The following is a 17711-nucleotide window of genomic DNA, read 5'->3' on the forward strand; positions in this document are numbered from 1 at the left end:
CATGTAATCAGGACGGCATGGTATTTGGTACAGCTGTGACTAAATGTCATTGATTTATAAAATTTTAGCATTAAAGTATATCATCCTTTGAATCAACACATGTTGGACTGGAATGCAATGCCATCTTAAGGAAATAGAGTGAATATACTGTGCTCAGTCTTTCTCTGTTTATATAGATGTCTTTGCGTTGATGTCTACTCAGTGTATAGTATACCTCTATTTCTTAGGAAACTAAACCAATTTCCCTTACCCCCACCTCCAGTCTACAGGTGTGGGTCTAAAAGATGTCTTTGGCCATGACTGAATGAGCCAACTAGACCCAAAACCAGATTATTCACATTCTCTCTTCCAAGAACTTCGCACCAAAACTGAAATGCACAGTGCTAACTCCCATGTGCTACAAATGCAGTAAAAACAAACTAAGTATTATTAACTTTGAACTCCAGTTTGGAGGTGAAGGGGGGCTATGTTTCCCTCCATATAAACCAGAGAAGCAAAGAAAGCCAGTTTTCAGAGACAGTAAAAAGCAAGGAGCGTAGATCTGAAATGAAGAAAGATTCCTTCAGACTCACAGACAACCTCCTTGGTTAGTCCCAGCCCTTCAGGAAGCCTGGCTGCGTCCTTGCTCTTGGGTTCCAGGAAGCACTTCAGAATATTGACTATGACTTTTTGCTTGAGCAAAGCTAGCCCATACCTGGTCCTGGCACCTGCAATTGCCAGCTCCTGTTGTGTATAATCATCAGCTCCTGAGTGCCCCTCAATACTTTTTTCTTAGATTCAGTTGTTATTGCAAGATTTGGCACTTTTTAAATTTCATGTCCATTTATTCATTATTGTGTGTGTGTGTGTGTGTGTGTGTGTGTGTGTATGAGAGAGAGAGCAAAAGAGAGAGAGACGTTACACTGAATCTCTGACCTCATCACAGAAATTTCAAAAGAAAGGCATTGTTTGAGGCCAAATTGTTTCTAGAAAGGACATCTGGTTGACCTCAATGTGTCCTGCAAGATAGACCTTAACCTGTGGGCTAATTTATCCCTAAGGCCTGAATCTCAGCCAGACAGACTCAGAAATTCAGACTTCTCAGTGTTTCACACTCATAATGGTCTCATGAGACAGATGCTTTAGTCCAGAATGGAATTATGACTTAGCTCAAAATAAAACCTATAAGTGTCAAAAGGCCAGACTATTCTTATTTACTGACCATGTTTTCTTCTTCCAGGAAGGCCAGGCCTCTGTGAGATGGACACTTCTTTCTTTAGCTATATTTCAAGATATAGCATGGAAACTGGACTATTGTCTTAAGGTTATCCAGTACCATTTGTATTGATTCAAAGTGTGATCTTATGTACTGGGAATTATATTTTTGAATATATGAAACCCCCTGGGGTAGGCTGGGAGATGGCAGTCCCCTCAGGGAAGGTGGTGCTTGTTGAGTCCTGGTTCTGGCAGGGCCCAGGAGCTGCAGCCACACACCTGCAGGAGCTGCTTCCAGCAGAGTTGGGGGGAGTTCCAAGAGTTCCTGGGCCCTGAAGAGGGGGATATGATGAGGCTGTTGAAAGGACCAGTGAACCAGAAGAGGCCTGGAGAGGAAACAGGAGGCCTGAGTCTAGAAGCTTCATATCTGTGGGCAAAGCCCATGGTTATCAGCACTGGGCAGCTTCATGCCCCAAACCCCTGGAGAGACACAATAGACACACTAGACACAAAAGACAGTGGACAGGATGAAGCACAGACCCAGAGACAGGGATGATCACCACTGGCCAAGCAGGATGAGACATCTCACCAGGGGCAGCTCCACGATGCCTGCAGGACACTAGGTCCACTTGAGGGCCAGAGAGGAGCAAGGGAAGAAACCTGGAAAGCTCTTTGCCAAGACTCGCTGAGATTTAAAGTCAACTTGACAGATAATAGTACCTGTATTTGGCTAAAAACCTTGACTTGGACCAAACATGCTGGAACTCTTTTACTCTTACATTTAATCATGAAATTTTATTGAGTCTATACTACATACCAGGTAGTTCTAGGTACTTGAGGTGTATCTGGAAACATACCATACAAAATCCCTACCCACATGGAGCTTACAGGGTGTTGGCAGATGACAAATGATGAACATAATAAAGGAGGGAGTTCACAACTTGGAAGAAGGTGAACGTCAGACAGTGAGACAAAACACAAAACACAGTTTTCTTCTAAACAATCCAGATTAGCTAGATAAAGAGCACTGAGCAAGCCCCTACTTGCCCTTTACTTCAACCTTGGAAGTCAAACCTGCCATGCAGGGTGCCCCACTGCCTCCGGAATAACGTCCAGATCATGCTGCCAAGTGCTCCAGACCTTCCTCCATCTCCCTAGACCGTACCTTTTTGAACAGTTCTCTCTGCGTGCCCTCGAGGCATCGGTGCTTATTACCTATCAGTGTCCTTGTGAGTTTCCCCATCTCTCCCTCTTTCTGTGCTCATCAGTTTCCTCTGCCCAGCTCCAGCTCCCCTCCTCCCCCTCCTCATGCCTCAAGACCCATCCCAATGCTGTGGCACTTCTTCCTGAGGGGGCTCTAGGACCCCCCACCCTCCATCTAGGGGAAACAGGCAACCATCACCCTCTCCTCTGAAACCTTGTGATTCTCGATCTCCCCTCTCTGATGGCCCTTGGTGACCCCTAGTCCGGGTTGCTCGAGTTCTTCCTGCCCCTGCTGCCCAGTGAAGATGCTTAAGGCAAGGCGCTATCTCTGACTGACTGTAGCTTGGGCAGGGCAGCTGTTTAAATATTTGCCAAGTGAATGAGAGTGGCTGTGTTGACACTACTTATGCCCACGGTGCCTAAGAAAATTGAAGGCGCACGTACAAGGTAGAGAGCCGTTTATAACTTCCAGGGACAAGGCTTTCTGGGAAATAGACTGAAATTTCCCCAGCAGGCGGCATTTGGCAATTACCCTGGACAGCCTTGGTCTAGCCAGCTTCTTGTTTACTTGGGTAATTTGCTGACTTAATGGCTGTCTACTTGCCGGGCCAATGGTTCTCAAACCACTGCACAGTATAGCCACCTGGGGAGTTTGAAAAACCCAGACCTGTCACATCAGAACTTCTGGGGCTGGGGTCCAGGCATCAGTATTCTCAAGGCTCCCCAGGTGAGTCAATATGCAGCCAGGATGGACAACCCCTGTCCTATATAACAGAGAGTGATTATATTCAGCAGCAGTCTGTCCTGTCTGCATGTAACTGAGTGGGTTCTTAAGGCAGCAATGCCCATTTTTGACAGTGACCTGGAAGACTAGGGCCAGGCAGGGAAGAGTTCAACTCCAGGGGCTTATTCGCACACACCAGGTTTGGCCAGAACAATATTTTACAATCTAGACATAAGTTCTAGACTAAAGGTAGTGCCTGCCTCCACCCCAACCCACAGGGTTTTTCACTTTCCTGTGAACCTAGTTTCTATATGTTATGTCACATTACCTTACCATATTTTTTGATTTCGACTGTGAAAAAAGATTTAGAGAGTTCTGATCTTGCGGTTAAATAAATCTCAGAAGTTAAGGTCGATGATAAATATTCAAGCACATTGAGCGATACTGGCTGTAATTTCCCACATTATCACAATAGCAAAAGTGTAACCTCCCTTCTCCCTGTGAGTCAGCTCAGGAACCCACTGCATTAACCTAGAGAAACACTTAAACCTTGAGGGAAACTTACTCAAAGAAGTAGTCATGGCAAGTTCACATGCGATTTTTTTTAAATCAACCAGGTTTCAGCACACTTTCTACTACTGCTGATCATAATCATATATTTTCCCTCCAGGAAAGAAATCTTGTGAATCTCTGAAGCATATGGTTTTACAGATCATTCTCTAACAGATGGATGATACTATTTGTGAAACCAGATTTCTCCCACCTACTTCAGGCAGAGTGTGTTTAACCATTCCAGAGAAATATCTACAAAGTCCCTATCATACTTGAATTTGTACTTTCTTGGTATATGCTCATATATTTCATTTGTATTTATTTTGGCTTAAATAATATCCACTGATCACTTCAGAGGCTAGGAAAATCACACTTGCACATAATACCTTTTTTAAAAACGAGCTTACAGGGCCGAGCCTGTGGCGCACTTGGTAGAGTGCTGCGCTGGCAGCGCAGCGACGCTCCCGCCGCGGGTTCGGATCCTATATGGGACTGACCAGTGCACTCACTGGCTGAGTGCCAGTCACGAAAAAACGACAAAAAAAAAAAAAAAAAAAAAAAAAACGAGCTTACAGATGATGTGTCAATCCAGACGGTACCTCTCAGAGGTGGAAGGAAGCTTGAATCATGTGCTTAGTGTGAATGGACTGTGAAAACACTTCAGTGCACAAATATGGCTACTTCAACTAAACCCTAAATGAACTTAGTTAGCCCTTCGTATCTGTGGGTTCCACATCCTTGGATTCAACCAATCACGGATTGAAAATATTTGAAAAGAATTGTCCATACTGAACACGTACAGACTTGTTTTTTGTCATTATTTCCTAAATGATACAGCATAACAACTATTTACCCAGCATTTACATTGTATTAGGTATTATAAGTAATCTAGAGATGAATTAAAGGACACATGAGGATGTGCGTGGGTTAAAAGCAAATACTATGCCATTTTGTATCAAGAACATGAGCAAACCAGATTTTGGTATCTGTGGTAACAGATCCATCCCCCAAGGATGCTGAGGGATGACTGCATTCCATAAACTAGTGCTTCCCTTCCTCAGGTCCCCTTTTCATTTCAGCTTAATGGCATGGAAAGAGGTTTGGGAGTCCAACAGACCCATGGTTCAAATCCTGATTCTGTTATTTATTTGCTACGAGCTGAAGAAACTCACCTACATCTCTAAGCCTGTTTCCTTAGGTTCAAACTGAAAATACAAAACCTGTGTAGGGAACACAGGTAATGTCTGAAAAGCTCGCAGGCATCACAGGGGGGAGATGAGCGAATGCCGGCCCTGGTTCATTCCTGAGCTGCCTGGCGAGGTGGTGCCTGGGCAGGAGGCTGAGTGCTGTCGCTACAGCCTCCAAGATCCGACAGCTCTCGTCAGCCTAGAGCACGCAGGGGAGGTCAAGGGGCCACCAAATAAAATCGGAGGCCATAAAAAGTCTAAGAATAGTTGCTCCAGGATCTCCAGTCAAGTTCCACCCTCTCACTAAGCCTGGAAATGGAGTCAGCGAAGCCACATCAACCTTTGGGGGACATAATCATGGCTTTGGAACATGTGAGTTTTGTGGCCCATTTTGGAATATGTTATTGATGTAAGTGACTGAGCAGCTCCAGTCATCAAGAGCTCAGACAAGAAGGGACTCATCGGCTAGGCTCAGCATCTTCAGAAAAAGACGGGGGATAACTTAGAAGTGTGTTCACATCTAATAATTTCCCTTCAAATGAAAAAAGAACACAAACTTCCACAAGGACACACTGTGCCATCACCCGGGTCTACAGTAATGTCACCATTAGTCATCGATTCAGGGAACATGCAGATATAAACTTGCTAAATCCTTAATGAAATTTCAGTCTTTAAAGCTGCCACATCATTGTCATGGGTTGATTGAACAGTGTCTTAGCTCGGGCTGCTATAACAAATCACCATAGATGGGGTGGCTTCAACAACAAACTTTTATTCCTCACAGTTCTAGAGGCTGGAAGTCTTAAGATCAAGGTGCCAACTGCTTCCTGGCTGTGGTCAGCTGATGTTTCATTGTGTCCTCGCATGGCTAAAAGAGGGCTGGCTAGCTATCTGGTCTCTTCCTGCAGGGGCTCTAATCCCATTCATGTGACTCCACCCTGTAACCTAATTACCTCCCAAAGAACTCACCTCCTAACACCATCACTGGGATTAGGGTTTCAACATATGAGTTTTGGGGGGACACACACTTTTATTCCATTGCACACAGATAAGGAAAAACTAAAAGCCTAAAATCTCTGAATCCTAAAATATTTATTTTGATTGTAATTAGCACAGACATATTTCAAATTTTATAAATATGTTTCTGGGCTTTTCTTTTGTAAACATTCTTTTTGCTGCCTCTTCTCTCCGGCATTATCACTTGACAGCCTCAGGCCACGATGAGTCTGACTGGGGAGATTCCGTCTTGGCTGAGCACCTGCAATTCACCTGCAAAGTCCCTTCTTCTCAGAAGCAGGCCCCGCCCTCCTTTCCCGGGACCAGCTGGGGAAGCCGGCTGAAGTGTTAGCTGACCTTGCAGTCTTCCCATGTCCCACGCAGATGTTCCTGCTTCCATGGGCACCTGATCCAGTAGCACCTCCTCAGGGCCTGCAGTTCCTGAAACCTTCATCCCAAACACCACCCCACCACATGCACACACACGCTTTCACCCCTCTCTTCTCTGGACACAAATGACCATTTATGGCAGTTTTGCCTTAGACATACCTTGTCCCCTATATTTTGCCTCAGTCCCCTATATTTCTTCACAAGATGGAAGAATCTCTGGGCTTAGAGCCATCTGGAACCTAAGACTGTGGTCCAGCCCATACCCCTTCTACAGGGCCCCGCCAACACTCCAGATTCATAAGCAAAACAGCTGCATATAGTAATGGAACCAGATGATGCACAGTGTAGAGAAACCCTTTGCTCACCTTCTGCAGATGGCAGGGCTTACTAGGAATTTTGTTCTGTTATGGAATGCAGAGGCCGAGGCCTCAGCATGCAGGGGCAGGGGGTGTGGTCCCAGCTCCACCCTTTGTCCACTCAGTAGTCCTGAGGAAAGCTCTCGGTTCTTCACCTCTGATGTTAGAGCAATAACCCAACTTACTCCTGTAGAAAAGGATGTCAGAGAAGCTCCACTTGCAGCCCTCCCCTGGGCCTCCAGTCCTGGAGAACTCCCCAGCACCAAGCATGCCCCAAGGCAGATGTACCAGTGGCCCACTCTGGAAGGCCAGAGTTCTGATCTGGAACCCAGACGTGGCTGGGCCATCTTCCCTGTCCCTTCCTGTCTTCCTTTTGATTGTCAATATTTGATTCTGTCTTGCAACTATTCTGAATTTTCTTCATCTTTGTATTTCCTTTCCACCTCCTCTTCCTCTCACCATCGCGGCACCTAGCACAGGGTTTAGCATGGACCAGACATGCAGTAATAATCTGACCAGATGATCAGTCAATTTAGTAATGCATGAGATGATGAATGAGCTCACCTTGGTAAACTGAGTTATATTTTGGGGAGAAATAGAATGTATTTTTGTAAGATGTCTTCATGGCCATATTTAAACAAAGCTTTTATTTATCACTTGCCTCACACTGAAGACAGTCCTGGGCAAGAGATGCAGTGTCCCAGGTGCCAGCCTTGTACCGACTGTCACCCCGTCATGATCTCTTGTGGCAGATACAATAAAGTTCATTAGGTGCTTCTGCATAGGAACCATGATTTTCTAATATCATCAGCATGAGCATCTATAGTCTACAAGGTAAGAGTTTACAGACTCCAGCAGCCTATTCTCAGCTCATGACCAAAGCCTACCTGAAACTCATGAGAAAACCCCAATTCCTTATCCTGACCTCAAATGCCCACCATGATCTACCTTCTGCCTGTCTCCAGCTCACCTGGCACCTCCCTCCCACTCCCTTCACCAGCTACATATAGACTTTCTTCCTGCTCCTCCAGCAGGGCATGTCTGCTGCTGTGCCCTCTGCCCAGCTCCTTCTCAGGCCTCAAACCTCATCCCTTTGCCCAGAGGAGTCCTGATCACCAGGCCAACATCCCTCGGGGCTCAGCTTCTTCATCACTGTCTCAGCAACCCACCAGTCTCTTTCCTCATGCTTATCACCATGCCCATGCATGTGGCTGCCTGTTGGTTCTGTGCATCCCTTGCAGGGAGTGGCCAGGCCCCCCTCACCCACTAGGCATCCCATGCTGGACACACAGCGAGACCTCAAAAAACAATCATTAGATGAGTAAAAGTTATGATCACAAATGGTTTTAAACCAACTGACCATGTGCTCAACCTTAGTCATAGAAAGGGTTTACAAACACAGAATTCACCTCTTTCCCCTTTAAACTACCAAAGTTTAGTAAAAAGCAGCTTGCTAGCACATGGCGTTAACCAGCATGCAGGAAAACATTCTCTCAAACATTCTTGGCAAAGATGTTAATTGGGATAAGCTGGTAGGGAGTGGGTGGACAATTTTGAAATATATATCAAAATCTCAAATGCACATAGTCTTTGACCTGGCAATTCCACTTTCAGGAATTTAGTTAAAAGATACACTTACTTGCACTTCTGCAAAATGACATCGGTGGACTGTTATTCATTGCAACATTGGTTGCTGTTAGTACAAGACTGCAAACAACCTAAATGCCCACCAAGAATTAAAAATGCAGCTATTAGATGCAGACATGGAACAAGGTAAAGAACAGTGTACATCATTACATTATCATTGAAAGAGGTGGAAAGAAATACAAGAAGCTATTAACAAGAGTTAACTATAGGTAAGAAGGAGGGGCAGGGAAGAGAGGGGGACTTCATGGAACAGCCTTTTAAATTGCGTTATCTATTCAAAGGTAAACCATGTGTCATCTACCCGCCAAATTTAAAAATTCCAAAATCTAAGGGAAAAGTTTAACCAAACAATAAGTAAAATTCCATTTTAAATTATATTCTTGTCCTCATTTTACAACTGGAATAGCTAAGCAAAGAGAAGCTGCCCAGCAGAGAACGGAGCGGGCCTCCACTCCTATGCTAGAACTCACCGGGCTCCATCCCAGCCTCCTGGAGACATTCCCTGGACTTCCTGATGCAGATTACGGGGGCTCAATGTGTATGACATATAAGGAAACGTCTCCATATATTTTTAACAGCCATAATGAATAGGTTGATGTGATAAATTGAATGGTCCTGCCAGGGAGGCTCTGTCCTGAAAATCAAATCCAGGTTGCATTTTACATTGTCCCAAGTAGACTCAGAGAGGCTGAGGCTGAGCCCCACCTTTGACTTGGTGGAAGCCCTGACTTGGCTGAGTTTCCAGGCTGAACACCCCCAAATACAGCAGAACTGGACCCTCAGCAGCTTTGGGTGGAAGAACCAAGCGCATGCGCACTCAACTGCCCCGGCCGGTGTGGCGTGTGGGCTCAGCGGATGGGTCCCTCCACTGGCTGTCAGCTTGGGGCCACTTACTGGACTGCTCAGAGTCTCAGCCTGTCTGGCCCTAGAGCCGGAATAATGATATCAACCATGCAAGGTTGTGAGAAAGATTAGACGTAATATATGTAAAGAACCCAGAACTGTGCGTGCTCCTTGGGGGGACTTGATAGGTGGTAACTATATACTCAAGTAAACAGCACAAACATCAGTAGCAGCCCTAAAACCACATGTCACTGTCTCTAAAGTGCAGTCAGACCTACCCTCACCAATCCCTGGGCTCCAGAGTGTGACTGCATCATAAATCCCAGCTCTATACTAACTCCTGGTGTGACTTTGGGCAAATCAGTTCTCTGTGCCTGAGTTTCCTAATCTGCAAAGTAAGATAATAATGATGACTTCATACGTGAGGTACTGAGAACCAGGTCTCACACACAGTAGGGGCCCTACCACATATTGGCGGTCATTATTTTTCTTCAGTACCAAGTTCAGACCATTGCTAAACATCCATTTAGTCCTGAGTTTTACAGCCAAGCATTGAGTGGGGTCAGAGTGAAAACCTGCCACCCCTTTATTTTTCTTCAGTACCAAGTTCAGACCATTGCTAAACATCCATTTAGTCCTGAGTTTTACAGCCAAGCACTGAGTGGGGTCAGAGTGAAAACCTGCCACCCCTTAAAGCTTTTCATGTTCATGCCAAGTCCATGAGATGAGACTCGCACATGCAAAGACTGTGGTCTCCATTTTTCTGGTTCTACCCTTGGCTTGCACTCATTTGCTTCATATCTACAAAGACCTTTAAAGATTTACTCAGTAGAAACCAAAATGTGCCCAAACTAAACAAAACAAAAAATCAATCTGCCCTAAAAAGGCTCCTTTTGGGTTGATTTTTTAAATCTCCTGTAATTCCTTTTTGGAATATTTCTTTCTCTACAGAAACATTTGTTGAGATGCCACTGGGGGTCAGACACCAAACCAAGCCCTGGAGAGAGAAACACACACGACACCAGCCCATCTCTGAGGAGCTCTTGGTCCACCAAGGACCTAAGCAAAGCAAGCGGATGCTGACCACACCATAGGAGAGGATGGCACGTTGTCCTGACAAGCAACGGCAGAGACCAGCTTAATCTGAAGTCTGAGCACATGGCTGGGACACGCAGGATGCAGCTGTTGAATCTGAGAATGAAAAGATGTGCACGCACACACACGCGCGCGCGCACACACACACACACACACACTTTCCAAGTTTAGAATTAGAAGACACTGTCAAAACTTCAGCACGCAGCTCTCTAGAAACTATATATTTCAGAAAGTGAGACTGTGCATAAACTTTATAGTAACAACGATAATAACAGCATTTTGCATTTCTACTTTTTTTCTATTCAAAAAACTTTGCTCTCTCTTATCTTTTTATTTTCCCAGTACAAGCTTGTGGGGTGGACAGGACAGGCCTCTCTAAGTTGTGTAGCTAAGAAGGAGACAGAATCATAAAGACGGAGGTTCGCCCCTGCTGTTCAATTGGTAACAGTCGGAGCAAAAGCATCTGATTCCCCCACACTCTCAGCAGACTTTCTGAGAGGCGTCAAATGAGGTCAAAGTCCTCAGAAATCAGGTTGGCAGAAGTTACTGTAAGAGGTGATTGCTTTGGAAATGAGTAATCAAAAAAGATGACAAGCTGAACCCAAAAAGAACAGGAAAGTAGAAGGTTTTACAAGAGTTTCCTGAAAGTGAATTACGACAAAAAAATAGCCTTTGTAATGATCAGATTAGCACACTTTTAACAACAACAACAACAAAAAAAATGGTAAAACCTGATTCTGGTGAGAGTATGTCAGAAAATGGTATTTATATGGTGCTGGTGGGCATATAAATTAATTTACCTGCAGGGATGAAGAGCTTTAAAAATGTCCGTGCCCTTTGACCCCACAATTCCAACTCCGGAAATTTATCCCAAGGAAATACTTATGAAGTATTTCCAAGTATATGCAAAGGTTTAGCTGCAAGAATATTAGTTTTAGTATTGTTAATAATGGAAAAGAAAACAATCAAGTATCTGCCAGTGGGATCTAATAAATATCTATGCAATGTGATTGAAGAGCTTTTCTAAAAAGAAATTCATTACCATGGCAAGATGCTCACAATGTATTGCTGAGAGGTGAAAGCAGGTAATAGCATGCACAGCACAAGTATGTTTCTTCAAAATGTAAATGCATTCAGAGGAAAATATACCCACCAGAACATTAAGTGTTTATCTGCCAGTGATGAGCTTTTATTTTTCATCTTTTAAAATTATCTACATGGGGCCGACCCCGTGGCGCACTCCGGAGAGTGCAGCGCTGGGAGCGCAGTGCCGCTCCCACCGCGGGTTTGGATCCTATGTAGGAATGGCCGGTGCACTCACTGGCTGAGTGCCGGTCACGAAAAAGACAAAAAAAAAAAAAAAAAAAAAAAAAAAAATTTAAATTATCTACATGTATTTTTTAAAAATTTTTATTTTGACAATCAGCATGAGCTGTGTGTGTAAATTTTTAAAGGACATAGTTTAGAAGTGTATCTTCACCATTTCTCGATCATGCCTGTCAGGTTTTTCTCCTAAGTAAACTAACAGGCTTGTACCCAACAGGGGTTTGTGGGCTCAAAAATTAACAACTGCATCTTGGGTTCAGAAAGGCCATAGAAATTTTTAAAAACTCATCATCACTGTTAAGACCAAATTCAACTCAGTAGGTGCTCCCAGCTGTTTGCAGGCGACCTTGTCTTCCTTTTCCCAACATATCAACACATTCACAGTGAACACAAACCCTTGGCACCTAGCAGCACATTACTGCTCTCCAGGAGCCTTCGGGGTGAATGTTGTGACCGTCCACTCCAGGTGGCCACTGGCTGCACCTGCCGAAGCATCCTTCCCCACCGTCCAGCTCTTCACACCCTCCCAAACATGCTACCAGCTAGCGTTTTGTATAAGAGCAGTAAGGAGTTATAAACTGAATTGAGTTGAATGCTAAACCACATTTTGCTCTCCTTTTTGTTTTATTATTTCCTTTCTTTAATTTTTCAGTTTCTGTCCCGTTTTCTTAATATTAATAAGAATTATGGAGGGCAGGGGTGTTCAATGAGAAATACAGGGCATTGTTAACAAGCCCTCTCGAAGTGCGTATCTTCTCTGTGGCCAGAGGTGTAACATTTGCAAAGCCTTTGGGGAAAAAATGCTCATGTTTTTAAGGTTATATTTTAAGCCCTTACTAAAGGAAGCATATGCAAGTCTTGCCAATACAATGTATTGTAACTTTAAATGCAACCAGTGGAAGCCTGTTAATAATAACGCAATGTCTTTAGTCAAACATTGGGTGAGGTTATGACCGTCTGAAACTGTAGAAGCTTAATGGAAAGTGATAAAATAACTCAATTCTAACATCAAAAACAACATTACAAAGGGCCTTCATTTACAGTGCCTTTCACTTCACAAACCTCACATCTTACCCAACATCGCATAACTTTTTATGGCTTCTAAGTAGAACACAGTTATACAATATATTTCTCATATATTTCATCATTACTTGTCCATAGAATGAAGCACGGGTAGTCACAGGTGAGCTCTCAATCTGTCTCGCACACACATCTTAAGGTTAAATGTGCCTACAGAGGCACATAACTCCAAGAAATTCTTAAAATCCTGTTTCAACAAACAACATATCTTTTATCAGATCCCATTTGTCCCTCCTAAATACCTCACCAATGTGTAAGTAAACCTGGAAAAGGAGGAAAAACAAGAACCCCAAAGTGTGATTAATCATCTTACCGTGTCTGTTCCTCCCCCGGGGACACGTGGGAACGGGGCCTCCTCGGAGCTTCTAACTCTCAGGGTTTCTTCCCCCGAATGAAGCTGCTGAGCTGCTGCTGGTTATTAGACATGAAGTGCGTCTCGGAGTCAGGCCGGGAGACAGCTGCTCATTCTGTCTTCCTTTTCCACCACACGAGTGACAGCTCACATCTTGTCAGACAACCCAGCGGGTGGGAAGGCTCAGGCGCGGGAGAAAGTGGGCTCTTGGGGACGCCTGTGTCAGACTGTTAGGGCTTTAATCCCTCTGCAGTGACACATCTGGGGAACTAGGAACAGGAAACTCAGAGCCGGGCAGACAGCCAGAATCATTTAGCCAACGTGCCAAGCGCTTGCGAAACACCAACGCCCCCTCTGCACGTTAACCTCTAGTGTGTCACAAGCTGCCTCTCTCCTCAGATGACTGCGAGGTAAGCCTGCGCCGGGCTGTGACAGTGTTGCCATCTCAGAGGCTTGACCAGCCAGGGCCAGGACGAGGGCTCGTGCCCCTACCTCTCTGCCAGCCTCCCAGTCCTTCTTAGAGCAATCTGGTGGTGTCATAGTTCTGCTCATGCTCCAGCCTCTGGCACCCACTCATACAGCCCGATCCACCCACGAGAGATGGCGCTGCCAGGTCACTGCCCCTATTTCTCTAGGAGTCCCTGCTGTGCCCAGCATTCAGATGAGCACTGTCAGTGTAACACAGAATCCAGCCTGTCACAGCACTGCTGAGAAACCTGCACCATGGGGAAGAAGATGGCCAAGCCTCCTCCTGTGGCATTCTAGGTCCCGGATCACCTGCCAAGCACATCTGCCCAGTGCTGTTCCCACTACTCTTCCCAAGAACCCTGTGCACGATCTGGATGGGCCTCCGTGGCCCTTTGCACTCAGCACTCGGCAGCCCCTCTTCTGCCCCATCCCTCCTGATCCACCACGCGCCACCTCCTGCCTGCCCCGCTCCCATCCTCCCGTCCTCATCCCCGTTCACTTGATCACATGCCCCCCTGCACCCTGGGGTGACTGTCGCTGCTGAACCTCCGCCTTCTCTCTGTGATGGTAGTGGAGATAGTGAGAGGGCACTTACAGGTGCTGGACATTCTTCCAGGAATCTTAAATTTTTTAGAATCCTTTTTACAGATGAGGAAACTGATTAAGTACCTTCCCCCAGATCTGCTAGCCAGGCGGGGACGGAGCCCGGGTGGTCCCGATGTTCTCTAGGACCCAGTGCACTTTGTTTGGGAACCGGGCTTATCTACTCAGGAACCGTGCAAGTTCCTAGCAGCCGTGGCCTCCCACTGCTTCGTATCCTTTCCAGAGGGTGACCCGGATTGCTTTCCTGTTCTAGGCAATTAGCAAGCAGCCATGATTAACTGGCAGGTTAATGAGCTTTAATGGAGAAAGCTCATGTTCCAATTTAGCCATGGACAGAGTTTCCAACATTAACAATAAGCAGAGTGGTCTTGAGGTTCGAGGCCACTTTCCTGTCATGGTTTTGCTGACATTCTTAACCTATCTAGAATGTGAACGTTCAGGTCTAGGCCACCTGGAGAATCGACACAGTGCTGAAGCCAGAACGTCACTGAAACACCTGAGAAGACTCTCAAAGGTTGGGCGGACCGTCCGCCCTTCCTCCAGCGCAGAGCAGCCATGAAGCTCGGCTGGGACTGACTCTACCCCAGCTCCAGGGCTGCCCCCTGCTCTGAGCCAGCTGGGGTAACCGTGCTCTCCTCTCTAACGAGACCAAGGGATGGCAATGCCCAGGGCAAAGCCCGTCTGCACATGGCATCCTCCTGGCCATCGTGATGGGCTCAGGGCCAGTCCAGTCAGAGCAAGACTTAGGGCTCATGCTCGACAGTGGAGGGGATCCAGCCCCTCAAGAGAGCTGCTCTCAGCACCCTTCTTAACACAAGGAGGGAAACAAGCTTGAGGATGAAGACACACCCAAGGGAGGGGCTTCCAGAGAGCTATAGAGAAAGTTCTAGAAAGTGTTCCAACCCATATTACCTCTGGACTGCTCAGGGATGGAAGCCAATACATTCTATTTTTTTAAACCAGGACAGTCAAGTCAGGTTTTCAATGATCTGCAGCCAAAAGCGTCCTGACACCCACAGCAGAGGTCAATGGCAACAGGAGAACCCGAGGGACGGGCATCACAGAGGAAGGGGTCTGACCTACTTTCTTCCGGGCAGCAGCGGCCTCCAGCTCCTCCCTGTCCTCCTCCTCCGGCTCCTCCCTGTCCTCCTCCTCCAGCTCCTCCCTGTCCTCCTCCTCCAGCTCCTCCCTGTCCTCCTCCTCCAGCTCCTCCCTGTCCTCCTCCTCCAGCCTGTAGGTTTCAGACGGATGCCTCCTTGTAGCCCCCAGGCAGGGGTGGGGTGCGCTGAGACACCCGTGTCTTCCAGAACTGCTGGCCAGGACGACCGACCGATGCTGAAGGGGCTTCGTCAGAAGATGCGTCTGGCCTCCCACTGGGGCCAAGCCCCCTTCCAGGCTCTTTGGGAGAGAGGAGAGAGAGAGAGGGAGAGAGAGAGAGAGAGGAGAGAGGGAGGTCAGGAAGACCCACCCTTGGCTGGAACAGCTTCCTCTAGGAGACAGGCAGGCCGTGGAGGAACCCGACAGGCTTAACCCACCGCAGGTGTCTGCACCGAAACAGGAGTTTGTTAGTTCGATTTTCCTTTAATCAGTTGAGCTCATTATCTTTCCTGAACAATGGAGAAGAGGGATTTTATTTTGACGATTTTTCTGGCCGGTTCCACTCCAGACAATTTCTTCTCTCTTCCTCTTTCCAACTTCTCAACGAGGAGAAAAGTGCCTGGAATCCTTCCTGTTTAGTTAACACGTGTGAACACACACACACGTGCTCTCTTGCCTGGGTCTTTTCAGCTTGTCAGTTCACTCAGAGTTCAGAGAAAACAAATAGACATAGTTGGCAACAAAAATTCAGTACCAGAAGTTCATGGCAAATCTTCCAAAACTCCAGGGGTCTTTGTGAATGCTGGAGCGTAGCATTCAGTGAGCGGAGCCTAGAGCTTTTAATACTCAAATTATCAGAAGTTGTAATTATAACACAATTTTATCAGTAATTCAGTCTTTGCAGAGCTCCAGAGTGTCTATATTTATACATAAAAGGTCAGAAATAACTCAGATAGTTTCCCAGAATATTTTTATGGAAAAGTTCACACATTCACTATTGACTTGCATTTAAGAATACCTTTAATGTGGTTGTAATTCATGTGTTTCCTACACCTCACAGCTGATGAGAAAGAATACGAAGAAGGATGTACAATATGTGTGTACTTGTGTGCATCTGAAAAAAAATGTATAGTCTACATCTTTGCCACCCAAAGTGTGGCCCCTGGGCCAGGAGCATCAGCAAGGAACATATTAGAAATGCAGAATCTCAGGCCCCACCCCAGAATGACTGAATCAGAATCTGCACTTTACTGAGACCTCCAGGTGACTTGTGTGCACATTAGTTTTGCAGGAATGCCAATCAAAATAATTTCTAAAGTGCCTTTCAGTGACACATTCTGTTATTTTAACCTCCGTCCCTTTGCACTGGAAAAATTGCCATGGCATGACTGATGGCCGCCTTGTAACCCTTGCGGTCAGGCCCTAGGAGAATGGGGCTTGATTGCATGCCTACTTATTTCATTCCTGTTCCAGGCAATGACACTTAAACAATTCAGATCATCTCCAAGATTCACCCAGACTACCAAACCACATTGTGTCTTCCAGCTTCCTACCAAGCCTCTGAGGAGAACACCACTCCTGCATACTCCAGCCCTCCAGACAGACAGCTTCCACATCCTTACTGCGTTTGAAGGATTTTGTAAGCACAGATTAGGGAACAGGAAAGATTCTGGATGAATTTTTACAGGATCATCTTTTAGCACTTAATGAAGCTGTGATTGCTAAAAGCAAGCATGAACTGACCAAGAGCAAGCCAAGTCTGGCAAAGCTCATTTAATCTTTTGCTTGACTGAGTTTTTAGATGGGAAGATTAGGCAGAACACTGTGGACTTTGTGAATCAGGACATCATGAAAGCATTTGCAAATATCTGAATTGGAAGCAAAATGAAGAATGTGGCTAGTAGAGTTGGGTACATTCATAAATGCCCATAATCTGTGATAAACGGGTCAATCTGAAGAGTAGGCTTTAGCGAAAAGCCTTGGCTTGGCACCTGGTTGCATCCTGGCTCACATGTGTGTAGCTGACCTGTCCTCCTAGGAAAGAGGCATCCAGGCTGGGTGTAGACATGGTCATATCAGGTTTAGGTTGTGGAGAGTCCAGAGCAGAGGGATGCAGGAAGGAGGAGAGAGTAGACAGGAACAAATACATTTTCCTAGAAAAGCAAAGTCAAGGTTAGGAAGCAGAACTGGGATCTTGAAGTCAGAAAAATTGTCAAGTGAGCATTGGCAACAGGAAGCAGATGGTTTGCAGGTGGATCCTGGTAATATCCCTGCAGGCCATGGATGCAGGAAAGGAGCATGCCTCAAGGCTGCGCCAGGGGGTGGGGAGGGATCTGGGAAGTGCAGACCAGATTCCTACAGGAGAAGCTGCAAGCTGCCCGCATTCTAGGACACCTGGAGTTCAAACGGACTGCACATTCACTGAGAAAGCAAATCAGGATCCCAAAAGATCCCATTAGGACGGAACCATAGGCCAAATCTAACACCGTGAAACTTAACACAGACAAATCTAAAATCCCATTCTTACTTCCCAAACCTAATTTTGTAAGTACAGGACAGGGGGCACAAAAAAGTAAAAGCAGTGTTGGAAAACAAAA

General features: G+C 45.9%; 1 protein-coding gene across 2 annotated transcripts in view; it reads right to left on the minus strand.

The window, feature by feature from the left end:
* IL1R1 (interleukin 1 receptor type 1) overlaps positions 1 to 13148 on the minus strand; it is an 80133-nt gene extending 66985 nt beyond the window's left edge. For both annotated transcript variants that reach the window (XM_063078573.1, XM_063078569.1), the window contains exon 1: positions 12907 to 13148. The gene's annotated coding sequence lies outside the window, so the exon portion shown is untranslated. The remainder of the gene's footprint in view (positions 1 to 12906) is intronic.
* Between the last annotated feature and the right edge of the window lie 4563 nt (positions 13149 to 17711).

Source organism: Cynocephalus volans, chromosome 14 (assembly GCF_027409185.1).
Source record: "Cynocephalus volans isolate mCynVol1 chromosome 14, mCynVol1.pri, whole genome shotgun sequence".
Taxonomy (NCBI): domain Eukaryota; kingdom Metazoa; phylum Chordata; class Mammalia; order Dermoptera; family Cynocephalidae; genus Cynocephalus; species Cynocephalus volans.